General features: G+C 44.1%; 1 protein-coding gene across 2 annotated transcripts in view; it reads left to right on the forward strand.

The window, feature by feature from the left end:
- The first annotated feature begins 2,159 nt into the window (after positions 1-2,159).
- LOC133237693 (urea transporter 1) overlaps positions 2,160-20,123 on the forward strand; it is a 56,279-nt gene continuing 38,315 nt past the window's right edge. The window contains exon 1 of one of the 2 annotated variants that reach the window (XM_061400053.1): positions 2,160-2,263. The gene's annotated coding sequence lies outside the window, so the exon portion shown is untranslated. The remainder of the gene's footprint in view (positions 2,264-20,123) is intronic. The other variant, XM_061400056.1, reaches the window with a different exon arrangement.

Raw genomic sequence — 20,123 nt, forward strand, 5'->3', positions numbered from 1 at the left:
GCTTTGAATTCAGATGAGCCTGGGTTTGAGCCCCTCTCTATTACCTACTGGCTGGGGGATTGTCTTGGAGCCTGCAGTCCATCATCTACAAAATGAGGACTGTACCCACCTAAGAGCAGTGTTCGTGTAAAGGCTACTTAAGAAGCCCTGGAAACAGATCAGTCCATGCAGGGGCCGTGGGCACTGGAGAGATGGAGAAGCCACAGTCCCAAGCAGAGTCACAGTGACTGGGAACATCCAGCAAAGCCTGAGCATCATCTCAGGGGTCTTCTTTAAAATGTGGCGTCTTGGGCCAGCGGGGCCAGCTCAGAACCCTTCCGTGGCTTTAAGATGCTGAGGAAAGGATGGGCAGGGGACCCAGGGGGGTGCACTAAAGGTGTCCCCTCCCTTCCCCATTTGAACTACCCCATCCTCCCTCTTCCTGCCTCACCAGAGAAGAGCACCACCTGTTTTAGGATAATTTCTTCAAAAGTTTAAACGATGGCTTCTTTAAAGTCAATAACCGTGGAGCTCAGGGCACAACTGTACTCTGCTTCAATTAAAGGTATTTTTCCTCTCCAATTAGATGATAAGTCCTGTGAGGATCATGGTTGTAACACACACTCACACACACACATATAAACACACATAGATGTATACACATATGCTAAACACAGAAGTATGTACATACTCACATGTACATACAGATAGGCAATACATACACACATACGCACTTGTACATTCCTACATACACATGAGAGTAATCTGCAGGTACACACACGGTTGTTATTGTTTCTGTCTCTATTATTCACAGAACTACCCCACAGGTGGGCACACAGCAGCCCTGGAAAACAACTGACCCTTCTGTGTCCACACTCTCTCTCTACAGAGCCTGTGCACTCATTCTGGGAGAACTTAAAACCTGTTACACATCCACAGGCATATACGTATAATACACACACAGGTGCTCAGGGAGGGGTGGGCAGCTCACGGAATCCTGCCTCCAAAACTTCCTGCCTGTAGCCTCCCCCAACAGGCATTCCCTGAAGAGTGATTAAGGAAAGAACTCGTCAGAACAGACGCACCACCTCACCCTAGGCATGTCATCATTTTACGGGTAATAACTTCAAGCCTCTACAATTGTCCTTGGCTGCCATCCTTTCCCTACAGAGCCGCCGCAGTGCAGACACAAATCATGTAAGTCTCAAGTAAGGCAAGTAGATGGGAGACCAGTGACTCTCAAACTCAAGCACACATCAGAACCACTGAGAAAGCATGTCCAACATGCCCAGAGTTTCTGATTCAGTAGGTCTGGCGAAGGGCCTGTGAGTTTGCATGTCTAACAAGTGCCCAGATGATGTTGATGCTGTTGGTCCAGGGACCACACTTTGAGAACCACTGGTGTAGACTTAGAAACAGGATGCTCTCTGTAATCATCCCTTCCCCTTTGTTTGCATACTCCAATACATCCCCATTTGCAAACCCTTGTGCCTTAAAGAATCATCTACGGTGCTTATCAAAACCCAGATCCCTGGGCCTCAACTCCAGGATTTTGATTTAGTAGATCAGGGTAGAGCCAAGAAAATGAGCTTCTAACAAACTCTTGGATTATATTGATGCTGCTGGATCAAGATCCAGGCTTTGAAATCACTGCTAGGAGTGTTTAATCCGGGATGCCCAGCCCCTCCCCCACACCAATTAAGTCAGCAGTGGGTCTGGGAACAGGTATTTCTCAAAGCTCCTGGTGTGGTTCCAATGGGCAGCGCAAGTTGAAGACAGCTGGATGTCCATTTCCTGGGCTCTATTTTTCTGACTCCCAGTAGAGTCACTCCAACACACTACGAGGCCCTGCCGCCCTCAGTCCCCCAGTAGATTCTGATGAGAGGCAGTGGGCTTGGTTCGGCTACAATGAAAAGCCCGTGGCGCCTGGAGGCAGGAGGGGCATGTACCGGAGGCACAGAGGACCCTTGAAAAGGTTTGCCTCATTCTCAGGGTTGTTGGGCCCCAGCCTGTGCCCCCAAGGAGACTAGATAAAGAAAAATGAAACCACTTAACAGGAAATAGCTGGCAGACAAGCAAGGTTTTGCACTGGCCCCGGAAGCCTGCCGAGTGGGCGGCCTTGGCCCTGGGGAGGAGGCGTGAGGCAGCGGATGGTGGCCAGCACCTCCGCCCCCGCTGCCCTGGGCCCAGAGCCCGTCTCCCTGGCTCCGTGGGCACAAGCAGCGCTGGTCTGGCCGAGAAGAGTGCCGAGAGGCGAGGAGCTGCAGGGGTGCCGTACCAGCAGGTACAGGATGAGGTCGAAGGCTGTCGGGTGCGGGGTGGCCGGGGCGTGGAGAGCTGGGAGGGCAGTGGTGGTTGCAGCTGCTGCCGCAGGTGGACAGAAAAATGGGCAGGAAGGGAAGCTCCACAAGACCCGCGTGCAGGAAGTCCTGACCGGGTAGACGCCTGCAATAAGAAATAAAGAAGACGGAGAAAAGCCCAACACAGAGAAATGCAGGGAGCACGTGCAGACGAGCCAGGTGGTCCTCTAACTCAGTTCAGTTCAGTCGCTCAGTCGGGTCTGACTCTGCGACCCCATGGACTGCAGCACGCCAGACCTCCCTGTCCATCACCAACTCCTGGAGTTTACTCAAACTCACGTCCATTGAGTCGGTGAGAGCAAACAGCAGGTGGGTTTTGGTGCTGAGGTGAGGTTCCACCCTTCATGGCAGAGCCAGGAATGGGATGGGGATGGGGTGGTTCTCACTCCTGTCCCCACTACTTGCTGGCCCACCAGAATGCTAGAGAGAGACTGTCCCCTATGGTGTGGCCTCGGCAGACATGATAAGGAGAGTCCTGGGGGCAGGAAGAGAGCAAATCAGACAGCAGAGCAGTTTTTTCTTCCAGTTTAACGAGATACAAGTGACCCGCCACTCTGTGTAAGTTTAAGGGGTGCAGCGTAATGACCTGGCATGCACACTTCATGAAATGATGATCATAAGTTTAGTGAACATCCATCATCTCATATAAATACAACATTAAAGAAATAGAAAAAATAAAATGTTTTCCTCCTGATGAGAACTTGGAGAATTTGCTCCCTTAACTTTCATATATAATGTAGCTGCTGCTGCTGCTAAGTCACTTCAGTCGTGTCCGACTCTGTGACCCCATAGACGGCAGCCCACCAGGCTCCCCCATCCCTGGGATTCTCCAGGCAAGAGCTCTGGAGTGGGTTGCCATTTCCTTCTCCAATGCATGAAAGTGAAAAGTGAAAGTGAAGTCGCTCAGTTGTGTCCGACTCTTAGCGACCCCATGGACTGCAGCCTACCAGGCTCCTCCATCCATGAGATTTTCCAGGCAAGAGTGCTGGAGTGGGGTGCCATTGCCTTCTCCCATATAATGTAGAGCAGTGTTAATTACATTGATTGTGTTGTACATCACATCCCTAGTACTTATTTATCTTATAATTGGGAGTTTGTATCTTTTAACCACCTTCATCCAGCCACCTACCTGCTCCCCATCTCTGGCAACCACAAATCTGGTCTCTTTCTATGAGTGTTTGTTTGTTTTTGAAATATCAGTGCCCTATAACACTATTAGTTCCTGGTAGACAGCACAGTGATTTGATGTTTCCATACATTTCAAAATGATTGCAAGTCTAGTTACCAGGGCAGCAGAGCATTTAAAAACCCCAGTGGCCACAGGCCGCAGTCAGAGCAGCTCCATTAGAACCTCTAAGTTGGGCCAAGGAAGGAGCAGTTTTCATAGTGTTTCGCAGAGTTGGACACGACTGAAGTGACCTAGCATCATGTGGGAGGAACCAAGGCAGCATTATTTTGTCAAGGGACGGTTGTCCTGGCTCTGGGGTCCAATTCTTAACCTCTGAACCTAGACATATTTTAGCTGTGCTCCTGGCTCCACCAAAGACCTGTTCAGCTCATCTGACGGTTCTTTTGTTTTTAAACTCCCCAAGAGACATGGGTGCTCAACTAGTCTGTGGCTACCCTGGCATAGGGCAGGCATAAAGCAGAGAAAGCAGGGGGAAAGATTGATGTGAGGACCAGGAAGGCAGGACAGAGAGCCTGGGGCGGGGGTCAGAGTATCCACCACCATTCCTGAGCCTGAGCATCCCGTTCCCCTGGGATCCCAGCTTGGCTCCTTGGCCTTGGTCCCAGGTTCTCAACAGAAACAGGCTCCAAGGCCCCCGTGGATAGGGACCGGGATTCACATGCCCCAGAGCACCCCACCCTCTTCTCTAGGAGCAGTGAGAGAGAGTTAAACTCAAGTAAACTCAGACACAGTTCTACTCAAGTAAATCCTCTAAGCCATGGTGAGAAAAATAGGGCATTGCCTCCTTTATTTTCTTCTTCCCCCAGTTCTCTCCTACACAGACCATCTTATCCCCTGACAGGCAAGTTATTTGCAAATATAGTCTGTCTCGTTTCCCGGGCTGAGACTGGACTCCTGGGCATGGGCCCTATGCAGTCACGTGGGCTACCACTTTGGTTTAATGCTATTCTATCATCATCTCAAAAGTCTTAATTTTTGGCTAAGTAGACCCGCATTTACATTTTGCCCTGGACCTTTGAATTACGTAGCCGGTTCTGCACGGGGCTCTTGCCAGAGGCTGAGCTCTCTCCCATGGCAACACCTTCAAAGCTCCCCTCTGCTTTCCAAACTCCTTCCTCATTGGTGACAGCCTGAGACAGCAACATGATTCTCCAATATCCACCAACGGACCACACAGTGAAAAAGGCAAGTACCCAGGGAAGAGGGATATGCAGAGAGAGATGGCACCTGCCACTCTGAAGGCCAGGAAACCTGGGAAATGTTCATGGCTCTCCCAACTAGAGTCAAGGCAAGACTCAGGAGATCCCACTCATGATCAACAAGCAAAATCCTTCACAGTAGAAAGGAGAAAAGAGCAGCCAACCTTCCCCCTCCCAGTCTGATCCCCCTGGTATAGAGACGTTTAGCGGGACTTCACCCCAACACGGGTGTGTATGAGCAGAGACCACCTCCATGACTTGAGTTCCTGTGCGCCTATCACACCGTGACTTGTTCACTAAACCATCTTCTCCACATGCTAAAAGCTCTCTGAGGGCCAGATCATGCATCTCTCGGGCACCCCCCCCCCAACTCCAGGTCCTGGCAGTGCTAAGTGTTTGGTAAACAACTTAACAACAAACCAATCCCTACTTTAGCAAATAATTCCAGAAGGTGCATCCTTAAACAAGGCAATGTTGGCTCAAAAGCAGATCCTGGGGCCCCACCTTCAGAGACTGGGACTCAACAGGTGAAGAGGACCAGGAAACTGCATTTCTACAAGCATCACCCAGTGACTTGAGAAGGCCGATCTTCCAGAGTATATGAAGGACTGAGGGAGGAGCATAGGAGAGGGGGCTCTGGGTGGGGTGACAGCAGGTTTCACATAGAGGCCCAGAACAAAGCTACAGCAGAGGGCCTGAGCCGCTGCAATTTTACAGGTTCCCATGTGGTGCTGATGCTGCTGGTCTTTAGGCCAGACTTGAACGGAGACAGGTTGTAGTCCCCAGACCAGCCACATCAGAATCACCTAGGAACATGTTAGGGATATAAATTCCCAGGCACTGCCCCAGACCTATTAAGTCAGAGACTCTGGGGGTGGGAACCAGCAATCCAGGTGATGCTGGTGCTGGTGGAGTTTGAGAACTAGTAAGCTGAGCACGGAATTGTCTCTTCAATCACAGAAGTATTGATGTTAAGTCCTATTAGGTGCCTAAATCTGTGCTAAATAATGTGATAGCAACAAAGACCCTGTAACTTCTCCTGGCTTCAAGAAGCTTAGAATTTATAGCTACTGTGTAACGGCGGTGCAGGAGGGGGTGTAACAATGGCAGAGCTTATGAAAAATATTTTGTGCTTTTCTACCAGTACCACCCAAGGGGTGTGATTCAGAAGATCTGGATTATTAGGATAGAGCTAGAGCTTTTTCTGACCCTTATTCCATGATTCATCACCACACTTTGACAGGGATTTTCAAGGTGAGAGACGACTAAGACCAGAAAATTCACTGGAAAGTAGCCCAGCACCAAAGAGTGTGATGTTGGCCCTTGTGTGCTCTGTGTGGCTTTTGGAAAGGGAAGAGGTTTCCAAAGGCCTTGCGAGCTAAGCAAAATACTTCAGATTCGATGCAAGGTCAGGGAGTAGGATCAGGTGAGACAGACGTGGCCATGAAGAACTGTAAGTAAAATCTCAGTTAAATCTCATAGTTCTTGTAGGGTTGATCATCTTATTCCCATTTTACAGATCAAATACCCAAGAATCTAGTAAGTTAAAAGTTGTATACACAAATACCCGGTTCATAAATCTCTTAGCCAGAACTCACACCCAAACGTTCATGGTTGCCCTTGGAGTCTCTTAAGCAAGGATGGAACTTGAGGACAGTGTGAGAATGTTTGTTAAGTCAGGCATGATCGACTGGAGACCGATAAAAGTAACCAGCCTGGACTAGGGACTCTGGCCAAGGAAATTAAACAAAGGAGGCTTTGAGCTATTGAACACCAGTAAGTGACATGGAGATCTGTGGGGGGACAGTCATGACAACTGAAGGAAACCGCACTGGTGTAACCAAAGCATTGGACGTGGAGTCCAAAGACCTCAGCCCATGTCCCATTTCTTTCTGTGACCTGGAACAAGGCATTTCCTGTCCTTGAACCTGTTTTCTCACCGATAAAATGGAGATGATAATCCCCACCCTGCCTTCCTTGGACGATCACACATATTAAAAGTTCCAGAAAGAGTAAAGTAAGATACTGTTAATACTCTCAACTAAGCTACCATGAATGTCATTAGGCACATTATTAGACAGTTCAAACAGAATGTTTTCCCCGTCTTTTCTCCAGGAACATTTTTTTTTAAGTTTTTATTTTATATTGGAATATAGTTGGCTTACAATATTGGGTTGGTTTCAGGTGTACAGCAAAATGATTCAGTTATACATACATCTATTCATTTTCAAATTCTTTTCTCATTTATGTTATTATACGATATTGAGTAGACTTCCCTGTGCTATATAGTAGGTCCTCATTCATTATCTCCTGTATATATGGGAAGCCCATTGTATATATATAGGGCTTCCCAGGTAACTGAGTGGTAAAGAATCTGCCTGCCAATACAGGAGACGCAGGTTTGATCCCTAGGTTGGGAGATCCTAGAGAAGGGAATGGCAACCCACTCCAATATAGTAGTGTATATATGCCAATCCCAGACTCCTGATTTATCTGTCTCCCCCATGCTTCCCCTTTGGTAACCATAAATTTCTTTGCTAAGTCTGTGAGTCTATTCTACTTTTGTAAATAAGTTCATTTGTATCATTTAGATTCTGCATATAAGTGATACCATGATATTTGTCCTTCTCTGACTTACTTCACTTAATATGATAATCTCCAAGCCCACCAGTGTTGCTGCAAATGACTTATTTCATTCTTCTTATAGCTGAGTAATATTCCTGTGCATGTATCTATCACATTTTCTTTATCCATAGATCTGTTGATGGACATTTAGGTTGATTTCATATCTTGGCTATTGTAAACAGAGCTGCAGTGAACACTGGGGTGAATGTATCCCTTCGAACCATGATTTTCCCCAGCTATACACCCAGGAGTGGGATTGCTGAATCATATGGTAGTTCTGTGTTTAGTTTTTTAAGGAACCTCCATACCGTTCTCCATAGTGGCTATACCAATTTACATTCCCACCAATAGTGTAGGAGGGTTCCTTTTTCTTCACATCCTCTCCAACATATATTGTTTGTAGACTGTTTGATGAAGGCCATTCTGACTGGTGTGAGGTGATACCTCATTGTAGTTTTGATTTGCATTTCTCTAATGATCCCCTGCAGAGAAGGCAATGGCACCCCACTCCAGTACTCTTGCCTGGAAAATCCCATGGACAGAGGAGCCTGGTAGGCTGCAGTCCATGGGGTCACTAAGAGTCAGACACGACTGAGCGACTTCACTTTCACTTTTCACTTTCATACATTGGAGATGGAAATGGCAACCCACTCCAGTGTTCTTGCCTGGAGAATCCCAGAGACGGGGGAGCCTGGTGAGCTGCCGTCTATGGGGTCACAGAGTCGGACACGACTGAAGCGACTTAGCAACAGCAGCAACAGCAATGATCCCCTGGAGAAGGGAATGACTACCCCACTCTAGTATTCTTGCCTGGAGAATTATGGACAGATGAGCCTGGTGGGCTACAGTGCATGGGGTCGCAAAGAATCAGGCATGATTGAGCAACTAACACTTTTTTACATTTCAATAATTAGTGATGTTGAGCACTTTTTCATGTGACTCTTGGCCATGTGTACATCTTCATTGAATAAATGTCTAGTTAGGCCTTCTGCCCATTTTTGGATTGGGTTGTTTGTTTCTATATTGAGCCATCAGTTGTTAGCCAAATTTTGGAGATTAATCCTGTCAGTCACATAGTTTGCAAATATTTTCTCCCATTCTGTGAGTTGTCTTTCCGTCTCATTTATGGTTTCCTCTGCTGTGCAAAAGTTTTTGGGTTTAATTAGATCCCATTTGTTTATTTTTATTTCCATTACTCTAGGAGATGCATTGAAAAAGATATTGATGCAATTTATATCAAAGAGTGTTCCACCTATGTTTTTTTAAGAGTTTTATAGTATTCAGTCTTACATATAGGTTTTTAATCCACTTTGAGTTTATTTTTGTCTGTGGTATTAAAGAATGTTATGATTTCATTCTTTTACATGTAGCTGTCCAGTTTTCCCGCACCATTGATTGAAGAGACTGTCTTTTTCTACCGTGTATTCTTGTCTTCTTTATCATAGACTAATTGATCATAGGTGTGTGGGTTTATTTCTGGGTTTTCTTTCCTGTTCCATTGACCTATATTTCTCTTTTTGTGCCAGTACCATAATGTTTTGATGACTGTAGCTTTGTAGTACACTCTGAAGCCAGGGAGCCTGATTCCTCCAGCTCTATTTTTCTTTCTCAAGATTACTTTGGCTATTTGGGGTTTTTTCTGTTTCCATACAAATTGTAAATTTTTTTATTCTAATTCTGTAAAAAATGCCAGTAGTAATTTGATAGGGATTGCAATGAATCTGTAGACTGCTTTGGGTGATATAGTCATTTTAACAGTATTGATTCTTCCAGTCCAAGGACATGGTATATCTTTCCATCTGTCTGTGTCGTCTTCAGTTTTTTTCATCAGCATCTTATAGTTTTCAGAGTGTAGGTCTTTTGCTTCCTTAGGTAGGTTTATTCCTAGGTGTTTTATTCATTTTGATGCAGGAGTAAATGGAATTAGTTTCTTCAATTTCTCTTTCTGATCTTTCATTGTTAATGTGTAGAAATGCAAGAGATTTATGTGTACTAATTTTGTATCCTGAAACCTCACCAAATTCATTGACAAGCTCTAGTAGTTTTCTAGTAGCATCTTTAGGATTTTCTGTGTATAGTATGTCATCTGCAAACAACGACAGTTTTACTTCTTTTTCAACTTGGATTCCTTTCATTTCTCTGATTGCTATGGCTAGGACTTCCAAAACCATGTTGAATAAAAGTGGTGAGAGTGGACATCCTCCTCTTATTCCTCATCTAAAAGGAAATGTGTTTAGTATTTCACAGTTGAGTATGATGTTAGCTGTAGCTTTGTATATATGGCCTTTATTATGTTGAAATAGTCTCCCTCTATACCCTCTTTCTGGAGAATTTGTGTCATAAATGGGTATTGAATTTTGTCAAAAGTTTTTTCTCCGTCTATTGAAATCATTACATGGTTTTTATTGTTCAATTTGTTAATGTGGTATATCACATTGATTGATTTGCGGATATTGAAGTATCCTTGCAACCTTGGGATAAATCCCACTTGATAATGGTGTACAACCCTCTTAATGTATTGTTTGACTCAGTTTGCTAGTATCTTGTTGAGAATTTTTGCATCTATGTTCATCAGTAATATTGGCCTGTAAATTTCTTTTTTTGTGATATCTTTTTTCTAGTTTTGATGTGTGGGTGACGGTGGCCTCATAGCGTGAGTTTGGGAGTGTTCCTTTCTCTGCAATTTTTTGAAAGCATTTCAGAAGAATAAGTATTAACTCTCCTCTAAATGTTTGATAGGATTCACCTGTGAAGCCATCTGGTCCTGGACTTTTGTTTGTCAGAAGTTTCTTTATCATCATTTCAGTTTCAGTATTTGCAATAGGTCTGTTTATATTTTCTATATCTTTCTGGTTCAGTCTTGTACCTTCTAAGAATTTGTCCATTTCTTCTAGGTTGTCCATTTTATTGGCATATAATTGCTTGTGGTAATCCTTTGTATTTCTGTGGCATCGATCATAACTTCTCCTTTTTCATTTTTAATTCTATTAATGTGAGCCCTCTCCCTTTTTTTCTTGATGAGTTTGGCTAAAGTTTTACCCACTTTGTTTATCTTTACAAAGAGTGTGTGTGCATGCTCACTCAGTCATGTCTGACTCTTTGTGGACTTTTAGCCCACCAGACTCCTCTGTCCATGGGATTCTCCAGGCAAGAATACTAAAGTGGGCTGCCATTTCCTCCTCTGGGGAATCTTCTTGGCCCAGGGATAAAACCTGTGTCTCTTGCATCTCCTGCATTGGCAGGTGGATTCTTTAGTCCAGAGCCACCTGGGAAGCCCCATCTGTTCAAAGAACCAGTTTTTATTTTCATTTATCTTTTCAATTTTTTCCATCTCTATTTCGTTTATTTCTGTCTCATCTTTTTTACTTTCCTTCTACTAACTTTGGGTTTTGTTCTTTCTCTAGCTGCTTTCGCTGTAAGTTTAGATTGTTTATTTGAGATTTTTCTTGTTTCTTGATGTAAGATTGCATTGCTATAAACTTCCTTCTTAGCACTGCTTTTGCTGCGTCTCATAGGCTTTGCATCATCATGCTTTTGTTTTCTTTTGTCTCTAGTTTCGTTTGGTTTTTTATTTTCTCTTTGATGTCTTCAGTGACCCACTGGCTTTTTAGTAGCATATTGTTTAGCTTCCGTGTGTCTGTGTTTTTTACAGTTTTTTCTTATAGTTGATTTCTAATCTCATAGCATTGTAGTTGGAAAGGATGCTTGATATGATTTCAGTGTTCTTAAAGTTGCCGAGGCTCACTTTGTGGCCCAGTATGTGATCAATCTTGGAGAGGATTTCATCTGCATTTGAAAAAAATGTTTATTCTGCTGCTTTGGGATGGGATTCTGTATAAATATCAGTTAGGTCCATTGATCTCAATGTGTCATGTAAGGCCTGTGTTTCCTAACTGATTTTCTGTCCCTGTTTGACCTGTCCATTGAGGAAACTGGGGTGTTAAATTCCCCCACTATTATTATATTACTGTCAATTTCTCCTTTTATGACTGTTACTATTTGCCTATGTTGGGTGCCTATATATTTACTATTCTATATCTTACTCTTAGATTGATCCCTTGATCATTATGTAGTGTCCTTCTTTGTCTCTTGTAACAATCTTTATTTTAAAGTTAATTTCATATGATATGAGTATTTTTACTCCAGTTTTTTTTATTTCTATTTGCATGGAATAAGTTTCTTCTATCCCCTCACTTTCAGTCTGTATGTGTCGCTAGATCTGAAGCAGTCTCTTACAGACAACATATATACATGTCTTATTTTTGTATCCATTCAATCAGTCTGTGTCTTTTGGTTGAAGCATTTGATTTGTTTATGTTTAAAGTAATTATTGATATGTATGTTCTTATTGCCATTTTACTCATTGTTTTGATGTGTTTTTGCTGGTCTTTCTGCTCCCACTCTTCTTTTGTTTTCTTCTCTGTGATTTGATGACTAACTTTAGTGTTGTGTTTGGATCCCTTTTTCTTTGTGTGTATATGGGTATCTATTGTATAGTTTTCATTTTTGGTTGCCATGAGGTTTTGATACAGCAGTCTGTATGTAAACAAGATTGGAGTTGCCGTTCTTTTCATTTCAAATACATTTGCAGTATCCTGCATTGTGCTCTCCTCTTCTCATGAGTGCTGATTTCATATTCGTGTAGATGAAGCCCTCCCTTTATTGTATGTTTGCCTTTATTGGTGGACTTTTTCATTCATAATTTTCATGTTTCTGGTTGTGGCCTTTTCCTTTCTGCCCAGAGAAGTTCCTTTAGCACTTGTTGCAAAGCTGGTCTGCTGGTGCTGAATTCTCTCAGCTTTTGCTTGTCTATAAAGCTTCTGATTTCTACATCAAATCTGAATGAGAGACTTGGTAGGTGGCGTGTTCTTGGTTGTAGGTTCTTCTCTTTCACCACTTTAAATGTATTGTGACCCTCACTTCTGCCTGCCGAGTTTCTGCTGAAAAATCAACTGATAACTTTATGGGAGTTCCCTTGTATGTTATTTATTGATATTCCCTTGTTAAAAATATTTTCTCTATGTCTTTAATTTTCGTCAGTTTGATTATTATGTATCCCAGAACGTTCCTCCTTGAGTTTATCCTGCCTGGGTTTCTCTTTGCTTCCTGGACCTGGGTAAATGTTTTCTTTCCCATGTTAGGGAAGTTTTCAGCTATTGCCTTTTCAAATATTCCCTGAGGTCCTCTCTCTCTCTTTTCTCCTTCTGAGACCTCTGTAATGCAAATGTTGATCATTTAATAACCAACAGAGGTCTCTTAGACTATCATTTCTTTTCATTCTTTATTCTGTTCCACTGCAGTGACTTCCACCATTCTGTCTTTCAGCTCACTTATTCATTCTTCTGCCTCATTTATTCTGCCATTGATTCCTTCTAGTGCATTTTTATGCATTGGAGAAGGAAATGGCAACCCACTCCAGTGTTCCTGCCTGGAGAATCCTAGGGACAGGGGAGCCTGGTGGGCTGCCATCTCTGGGGTTGCACAGAGTTGGACACGAGTGAAGCGACTTAGCAGCAGCAGCAGCAGTGCATTTTTGCATTTGACTTATTGCATTGCTTGTCTCTGATTATTTGTTCTATGGATCTTCTAGCTCTAGCTCCAGCTTCTAGCTCTAGTTAAACATTTTGATCTGTGCCTCCATTCTTTTTCTGAAATCTTGGATCATCCTTACTATCATTTCTCTGAATTCTTTTTCAGATCAATTGCATATCTCCACTTCACTTAATTGTTTTTCTGGGGTTTTATCTTGTTCCTTCTAGAACAGATTCCTCTGCCATCTCCCTTTATCTAGCTTTCTGTAATTGCAGTTTCTGTTCTGGGGGCTACAATTGTAATTCTTTTTCTTCTGCTGTCTGATCCTTGGTGGATGAGTCTGGTCTATGAGAGTTTTCCAGGCTTCCTGGTGAGAGGGACTGGTCCTTCACACTGGTGGATGGAGCTGGGTCCTATCCCTCCGGTGGGCAGGGTCATGTCAAGAGATGTGTTTAGTAGACAGCTGTGGGGTCAGGAATACTGACTGATGGGACTGCCTTGTTGGCTGTTTGGCCTAAGGCATCCCACACTGGAGCATATAGGCTGCTGGATGGGGCCAGGTCTTGGTGAGAAAATGGCAGCCTCCAGGAGGGCCCATACCAATGAGTACTTCCTAGAACTACTGCCAACAGTGTCTTTGCCCCCAGAGTGAGCCACAGCCACCCCCACCTCCACAGAAGACCCTCCAGTACCAGCAGGTAGGGCTGGCCCAGGCTTCTATGAGGTCACTGATTTTCCCCCTGATTCTTGGTATGCACAATACCTTATGCATACTCTCTAAGAGTGGGATTTCTGTTCCCCCAATCCGATGAAATTCCTAGGATCAAACCCCACTGGCCTTCAAAGCCAAATGCTGCAGGGCCTTCTCTTCTCAATGCCAGACCCCCAAGCTGGGGAACCTGACGTGGGGCTCAGAACCTTCACTCTGTGAGATAATTATTTTCCTGTTGTGTGTCACCCACCCAGGATTTGCTTTTATTACAAATGCACCCCACCTACCATCTCACTGTGGCCTCCTCTTTGTCTTTGGACATAGCGTATGGTTTTTGGGAGATTCCAGTGGGTTTTTTTGTTTTGTTTGTCAGTGGTTCTTAAGCAGTTGTGATTTTGGTGTTTTCATGAGAGGTGAGCTCACTTCCTTCTACTCTACCATCTTGTCTCCACTACCCTTAGGAATGTGTATTTTTCAAACTTTATGTCCTTGTTATCATTTTAGCTCGAGCAGGCAATAGGTCTTGTTAAAGGTGGTCAAGATAGACTAAACACTTAATTGTTAAATAAATATTTGTTTTCATACATAATTCTCAAGAACTTTCCACTGCCTCTATGGAAGAAAAAACCTGTAAATTTATTATAACACTTTTATTAAGATACAATTTACATACCATCCAATTCACCCACCGAAGCATATAATATTCACAGAATTGTATAAAAAGCATCACCATCATCAATTTTGGAACATTTTCATCACCTGCGAAAGAAACTCTGTACTCGTTGGCAGTCATTCCCCACTTTCCCCCAGCCTCTCCAAAGCCCTAGGTCAACATTAATCAGCTCTCTGTCCCTACAGATTTGCATATTCTGGACATTTCACATATATGAAAATGTGACTTTTACTTGGCAGAAATAAGGCTTTCCAGATCATCACACTCCAGCAGGAATTAGAATTTCCTCTCTTTTATGGCTGAATAGATCCCATTGTGTTCTTATACCACTTTTTGTTTCTCCATTCATCAGTTAATGAGTATTTGTGTTGTTTCCACTTTTGGCTGTTACGAATTACGCCACTATAAATGTTCATGTACACATTTTTGTGTGATTTAATTTCATTTCAGCGCATACATGGGAGGGGAATTACTTAGGTGTATGGTAACTATTTATTTAACCTTTTGAGGGGCTGTCAGACTGTTTTCTGAAATGGCTGCACCATTTTACATTTTTACCAGCAGGGATGTATTAGAGTTCCAATTTCCCCCACTTCTCCACAGTTATATTATCTGTCTTTAATTATAGCTCTCCTAGTGGGTGTGAAGTGATATCCCATTGTGGTCTTGATTTGCATTTTCTTAATGATTAATGATGTTAAGCATTTTTTCATGTCCTTAATGGACACTTGTGTTATCTTCTTTGGAGATACATCTATTTACATCTTTTGCCCATTTTTAAAATTAGGTTGTCTTTTGATTACTGAGTTGTAAGAGTTCCTTACAGATTCTGAATACAAGTCCCTTATGAGACATATAACTTGCAACTATGTTTTGCCATTCTATGAGCTGTCCTTTCACTTTCTTGATGGTGTCCTTGGAAATCCAAAGGCTTTTAATTGTCATGAGTCCAAGTTATTTTTTCTTTTCTTGCTTATGCTTTTGGTGTCATATCTAAGAGATCATTGCCTAAGCCAAGGTCATGAAAACACTTCTTTTAAGAGTTTAACAGTTTTAACTCTTATATTTAGGTCTCTTATCTATTTTGAGTTAATTCTTATATGTGGTGTGAGGTAAAATTCTTAGTCTTTTACATATGAATATTTAGTTAGCATCATTTATATAAGACTACTCTTTCCCACTTATTGGAGTTTTTTCCAGAACCCAGAAAAATCTTTAATTTACATTCTTATTATTCTAGGGTAGTATTTCCGAAGCTGGTCTATTGAGAACTTTAATAAACATGTTACAAAAAAAAAAAAAACAGGAAAAAAAGTCACATGACCCAACAAGTTCTAGGTATATTAAGCTGAATAAAATTAAGCATCTTTCCATACTGTAGTCTCAAAGACTTTAGTACCAGCATATCTGATGGATCTCTTACTTTATCAGTGAAGGCTTTTTATGTGGGCACATATCAACTTCTCTAGAAGCATGCTTCCAAGAAACTCAAGTTTGGGATCCACTCTTTTAACAGATTTACTCATTTGAATGCTCTTAAAATGTTCTAACTTTCCTCTTTGAGAATTAAGCCACCAGTATGGCTGGAGGTTGTTTGTTTTGTTGTTTGTTTTTCATCTTTAGGGCTTCCCTGGTAGCTCAGCTGGTAAAGAATCCACCTGCAATGCAGGAGACCCCGGTTCAATTCCTGGGTCAGGAAGATCCCCTGAAGAAAGGATAAGCTACCCACTCCAGTATTCTTGGGCTTCCCTAGTGGCTCCATTGGTGAAGAATCCACCTGCAGTGCAGGAGATCCCGGTTCAATTCCTGGGTCAGGAAGATCCCCTGGAGAAGGGAATGGCTACCCATTCCAGTATTCTGGTCTGGAGAATTCCATGGACTGTATAGTCCATGGGGTTGCAAAGAGTCAGACACGACTGAGCAACTTTCACTTCATGTTTTCATCTTTAACCAGATGAGAGCAGAAATAAGTCAGTAATCTGTGAGTTCCCCTGGATCACTTTGCTAACTGGTTTAGGATGCACAGTTTTTGTTTATAATGAAGCATCATTTTTTAAGGTAAATATTAAATAGCACTTTTTTTTTTTGAAAGTGTGATCCAAGAACCACCTGCATCAGAATAACCTGGTTTTTAAGGGCAGATTGCTGGGGCCCTTTCAGACCTAGCAATCAGAAACCCTCAAGCTGGAGCTCAGATGCTGCGCTGACAGGCTCTCTGTTGATTCCTGTTAACACCAAAGCTCTGCGGCTCATCCTTGGATTAAGGGAGAAAGCAAAATAGTGTGAGGAGGTGGAAGGGGGGACAGACCCTGAGAGGTAAGTGGGACCAGAATGACTCCGCCCTTCCTGTACTTCTTTCTTTCCCGTCCCCATTTCCACTGCCCACTTCGTGCCCTTTTTCATGTGTATGTGCGTGCATCCTGTGTACCTTGGTCCGTGATACCTTTGCGTTGCCACCAGAGGGCACCAGAGCACCTCCGAAAGCCATGCGAGTCCTCTCCCCTCAGTATTCTTTTCCACTACAGACTCTCCACCCAGGGTATAATCTCCCAGTCTCAGGCCTGTGCCCCAACTCACCGATTCCCAAAAGGACGTCAGATCACATGAGAGCGAAGAGCTGTTTTTTAAAAACCTCTTATGAGTTGTGAAGCCCTGGGGAACTTGTCTAATCCTCTGAGCACAAGTTTCTCATATGAACAAGGAAACATATGAACCTGTTACTGTAGTTCTTTTAACAGTTAAATGAGACAGTAAAGGTAGTGCTCATGGCTATTGTTTTTCTACCATAGGCAGTGATTTGCATTGCTTGAAATCCTGAAACCTTGAATTGCAAAAAAAAAAAAAAAACACAAGTTCTAAAAATTGTATTATCAACAAGTTATAAGCAAATCTGTTTCTTCTTGGCTGTCTTGCATGCCTATATTCAGAAGCCTCTCTGTCTCCTCAATAATTTTTGGTCTGGATCTTATCATTTTGCATAAAGCACAGTTCATGACACCAATGGTGAGCCGAAGAATGCAGGTTAGCAAAGGGGAGCCTCCCTTCCCACCAAGGGGCTCGGCTCCAGGCTCCACACTCTCTCTGTGTCCTTCCCCAGGCCTTGTTAGGTAGTAAAATATAAGTGACATCTAGGTGTTGTTCCCTAATTAATTGTGCTATAATTATCATTTTGATAATTCACTCTGCGAAGGCAGTTATTGCAGTAGATACTTTAGTGAAGGAGGTGGCGGTGGAAGGAAAGAAGAAAGTGAAGTCGCTCAGTCATGTCTGACTCTTTGCGACCCCATGAACCTCCATCCATGGGATTTTCCAGGCAAGAGTACTGGAGTGGGTTGCCATTTCCATCTCCAGGGGATCTTCCCGACCTAGGGATCGAACCCAGGTCTCCCACATTGCAGGCAGATGCTTAGTGGGGAAGGAAGTAGTGGAAATGGGGGTTATGGTGAGGGTGCTGGTGGAGGAGGTGGAGGTGGTGGTGAGGTTGGTGGTTGTGGAGCTGCTGAGGCTGGTGATAGAGAGGGTAGTGGTGGAGAAGCCGCGGTGGGCTCTCCTACTTAGCAGCCTTCAGAGAGCCTACCACCTGAAGGATAAATCCCAACTCCCGAGCTCGACAAAGTGCTTCATGGTCCAACCGCTGCTTACTTCTTTAGCCTCGCTTCCCGTTAATCACACACACACTGACACACTAAGCTCTGCCACATTAGAATATTTTCTGAGCCTCAGACCCAGTTTTGCCCTTAATTTTACTGTCTTTGTGCTACTATTCTTGCCGTCTCTTTCTTCCCACCAGATACACCCCTCTTCAGTCTTCAATACCCAGCTCAAATGTCACTGGCATTTTTTTTTTGAGGAGTTTCCTGACCCTCGAGGCAAAATTAGTGTCCATTCTTTGTGCACACCTCGGCTCTAACATTTTTGGTCTGGCTGGTAACAAGCTGATGGGGTCTCCTTGCCTACCAGAGGTAGCCTTAAAGTGACCTTTTCAAGGTCCTCTTTAGACTCTGGTCCAAGACCTCTGACCCTCAGGCTGAGCCAGCAGTCACTCCATAACAGTCTTCAGTGCCTACTATGAATTCAAATGACCGGGCTCAGAAAACCTGTAGCCAAAGAGTGAACACTTCATAAATAAGTTTCTAGTAAATGAACACACTTCATGTAACTGATACCTGGTCAAGAGACAATACCACTCTAGCATCCAGAAGCCCTCCGACAGTTGTATTTTCAAAACATTATTAACTACGGAAACGTGCGATTTTTTCAAGTGAGCTGTCAAATTCAAATGTGCAAGTAGTCACCAGCTTTTCAAAGACATTTTAGAAATTACAGAAGTGACTTCACTCAGAGGATGTGGAGACACCGTGTTCCTTTCCAGAACAACACTCCAGCCCTCAGCTAACCTGGGCCACACAGTGGGTGCTCCCAAGCCTGGGAGCTGAGCCAGAATCAGGCGAGGCAGGTACACCATCTAATTAGTGAAACCACTTGAAAAACAAGGTCCTGTTGACGATCAGGACATTCCAGGCAGAGGTTAATGGAAGTGAGATGGAGAACAACTACAGTGTGCTGTCTGTCTGCCAGGGTCTCCATGCTCCTGGGGCAACGCCGCTGGGAGCGCCGTTCCCATCTTACAGATGAGAAGACTGAGGAGAGCGCCCAGAACTTGCCCCACATCTTCACATTATCATGCTCAGAAGCCCAGAATCAGAAACCCCATCCCTCGGACTCTCAAGGGCATCTTTCTAGGGGGAAATAACATAACAAAGGCTCTGGAAATGAGAGCCACTGGTCCTGGGACACTTCTACCCTGGGGGCTGACACACCCGTCCAACATCCCGCTGAGGAGGAATGTCAGTCGGGGATGGAGGAGGCGTAGCAGCCCACGACAGAGGGAGCGTCCTGAAAACGAGCAGAGGGGCTTCCATGCAGGACGTCTCCCGCTCAGCCCAAACAGCTACTCTGCCACTCCTGCCCACTCCGTGTGTAATGGTTAAGAGTTCATGGTGGGGACACTGGGACATGTGTGAGAGACAGAGGTATCTTGATAAGTATTTTCCTTCTGCATTGCTGCAGACGCCTCCATGTTTTATGTGGCTATGTTTGGTAGTCCCTGCTGCCCTGGTATTTTCCATCAGAGGAAATGTACTGGCTCTGTTATGGCCATATCACCTTGGCCGCCAGCATCACACAGGTGTTTGCGACAGCACCCTGACCTCCTGACCTGCCGTGCTTACAGAGAAAGCACCAGCCTAGCAGCCCACACAGGACAGCCAGGTGGTGCATCACCCCACCCCCTCTGGTTGACCTTCAAGGCCCTTCCGTGGGGCCTGCCCTCCTGCCCAGGGGCCCGCCTGCCTGGTTGGCAGCTGCATGGTCAACGGCATCACATGCCTTCAAGCGGACGGCTGGGCTTGTGCCTCAGGCCACTCTCGCCAGCCTAGACCGTTCACCTCGCCAGCCCCCTGTTTCTTCAGCTTTTCGGGGAATATGATGCCACCGAAAGGGATAAAGGAACACCTTTCCTTCACCCCACAAAAATATAAGGCCCAAAGGACAGAAATCAAGGCTCACAGAATGAAGCAGGGGGTCCCAGTGGAGGAAAGTGCTGAATAGGCTTCTGATAAATGGCTCTGCTCCTTTCTCATCTGCCTTCAGCCTTCTAACAGCACCTACTGCTGCTCTAACTGCTCCCTCTTCCTGTCTCTTCAGATTAAACAGCCCCCGCCCACGCCCCAAAATTAAATGTCTCCAGATCTGGATTCTTGTGCAGACCAGAGTCCCCCATCTCCAAATGCATCCTGAGGATTTCCAGCTGCCTGTCCAGACATCTCAAACTCAGTGTCATAGGCCTTCAATT

The sequence above is a fragment of the Bos javanicus genome, chromosome 24, assembly GCF_032452875.1.
Source record: "Bos javanicus breed banteng chromosome 24, ARS-OSU_banteng_1.0, whole genome shotgun sequence".
Taxonomy (NCBI): domain Eukaryota; kingdom Metazoa; phylum Chordata; class Mammalia; order Artiodactyla; family Bovidae; genus Bos; species Bos javanicus.